Consider the following 2,652-nt stretch of genomic DNA (forward strand, 5'->3'; position numbering starts at 1 on the left):
TTACTAACTGAAACATCCAAACCATGGTTAAAAACTTTCACATTCCTCTCTCTCCGTTTGACTGTCAGATTTCCCAAATCCTTTGCGAAAAATCTGCGAACGCACAAAAAAATAATTGTCCTATTATTCACCACGAAAGCTTCTTGAAGGAGTTCTTCCTAACGGTAACTTCACTTATAAGTGTGGAATCTAACAGGGCAACTTATCAATCTACTGAGTTGGAAGCAATTATGCTTATGGATGTTCTATGACTTTGTCATGGATTGCTATTGATAATGAAGAGGATCCTCAATTTTCAATTCCTTCTCGCTCGATTAGCTTTTCCATGGAAGCAAACTCAACATTTATTCCACTTGAAACTTGAAATTCTATCTTGATTTGCTCCTTCTAGTTTGACTTAGGTTTAGGACTTTAATTTTCTATGTGAAATTCTTTTTTTCTTTACAGATTGTCTGTGCAATTTTATGTTTACTATTTTTTTTTGGGTATGATCAATTATTAAGAAACAAAAAGAAGCTTATTGAAGGAATTCCGGCAAGTTTCGGATTCCGATTAGTAAAACGGCTTGTACTGTTGGAAAAAATAGTAAAGATTATCCTTTAACTATGATTAAAATAGACTGGTTATCCATTGATTTGTCAAGGGGACACGTGTCACGTTTTTAAAATGGCCGGAGGAACTGGACACGATGCTCACTGGAGGGGAGCCGAGTCCGCTGGTAACCATTCATTCCCAACTGTGAATTCACTTGCCTCAGCCGAACTGTTGATGACTCTATAACCAGGCCAATTCACTCTAGCACTAGTATTTGAACCTGGTCCTCTGTTCATGTACTCCCCGTAATAAAGTGTGTTCAATGCAAAATCACCATTCCATTCCAACCACCCAGCGGGCTCTATTAAGCTGCCAATGTACGATCCAAGAAAGACAGTTCTAGAATATTCTTTCCTAGATAATTCTTGAACGATGATTGTACAGGAATCAAATCAGCAGCAGCTTCCACTTTGCACTTCAGGATTGAAATCCCAGTGTTCTGGTTCGGATCTTTTCTTCCTTGGGCCGTGAACATGTTCTTCTGAATCGGGTCCGGTGTACGAGCGTACAAGTTACAAAACTACTGCTGCATTACCAAAGATGAAGTCGACTGTCCCATAAACGTCGCAGTCGTGATAAAATTGTCTAAGGGAATGAACGTAGAGGGTGTCTTGGTATGCAAGGAAGCTGCATTGGTAGAAAGCCGATAGGTCTGAGCTACTCCGAAGAGCCACTGCTTGATGTTTGCTTGGTCCCGCGTAGTTTTCAACGAAGGAAAGAGAGTAATGATCTAGATTTTGTAAATCTTAGCTAAGAATTTTCAGTCCATTTTAAATCTAATGCTATTAAGCCCAACTCAGCCCTGAAGCAAAAAAATTAGGAAAAGTCACACAAATATAACTTTTAAAAATGATAATTAAAAAGATTATAACTATTTTCTAATACTTAAATACAACTTATTCAAAATTTTAACTTTTTAATTCCACAAATACAACTTTACATTCTTAAAATATCTATATAGAGGAAGTATTATATAGATGCACATGTATGCATCTATATAGTGTTAGTAAATATATATATGTTCCGAAATGTTCATCAAAGGTATTTTTATATTAATGCATTGCATAAAATATAGTATAGTATATCGATGGACTTCTATGCTTAACTTAACTTATATAGCATATCGATGCATATATATGCAAATATATAGTATATATTACATTATGTTTAATATATGTTATATTAACACTGTCTATGTTTGAAGACTAAATTCAAAGGGAAAGTGAAAAAATCTACAAAAGAAGATAATGTAGCGTATGAGCAAATTGTAGAGTATTTGTAATTAACGTCTATTAGTTGAGTATTTCTAGGGTTTGATGATAATGTTTCCTAGGTAGGAAGGGAGAATTTTTAGGAACTAATTACTTAAATGAAGGAAAAAATATAACCTATCACATTTAATTACCTCATTTATACGAAGATTCCATATTTAAAGTTTTATTTTTTTACTCATTTATACCAATTACTTAAATGAGTAATTCCATATTTCTAGGGTTTAGTTGATCATTCCCTGATCATCAAGGTTTAGAAACTTATTTGGAAGTATAGAACTTTAACGATACATGTACATTGAGTGTGATAACTGCCGGCTGTGCCAGCAATATATAGGTTCAGTATTATGGATAAAGTTTTTACATCTCAGAATGGCCTGTAAGAACTTGACAAAGCATTTTAGTTAGCGTGCTTAAAATATGGTGGAACTGATGAAATCAAGGAATTCCAGGTTGACTTTGTGGAGGGATTGATTAAACAAGCTGGGGTGGTGGCTGTACCAGGCCGTGTATTCTTCCACACCGATTCCTCAAAAAAGGAACTTTCTCCGACTGCTATTAGCTACCACAGGAGGTATATCAGGTTTGCGTTCTGCAAAAGTAAGGAAACATTAGCTGCTGCTTCTCAGAAGTTAACCGAGCTTATCAATGGTTCAGGGAGACTGGACCTATTTTAAACCGAATTGCTTTCATTAGCCTTTCCAATCAACGTCGATTAGAAGTGGAAGCTTCAAGTTGATTAACATGCAACAGGAAAGATTACAGCTGCAATAGAAGATCTGTTTGT

The 2,652-nt window shown here is 35.4% G+C and overlaps 1 pseudogene; it reads right to left on the bottom strand.

Annotated features, from left to right (window-relative positions):
* Positions 1-271: 271 nt before the first annotated feature.
* LOC132618237 (pectinesterase-like) lies at positions 272-2,047 on the bottom strand (annotated as a pseudogene).
* Positions 2,048-2,652: the final 605 nt, after the last annotated feature.

This window comes from Lycium barbarum, chromosome 1, assembly GCF_019175385.1.
Source record: "Lycium barbarum isolate Lr01 chromosome 1, ASM1917538v2, whole genome shotgun sequence".
Classification (NCBI taxonomy): domain Eukaryota; kingdom Viridiplantae; phylum Streptophyta; class Magnoliopsida; order Solanales; family Solanaceae; genus Lycium; species Lycium barbarum.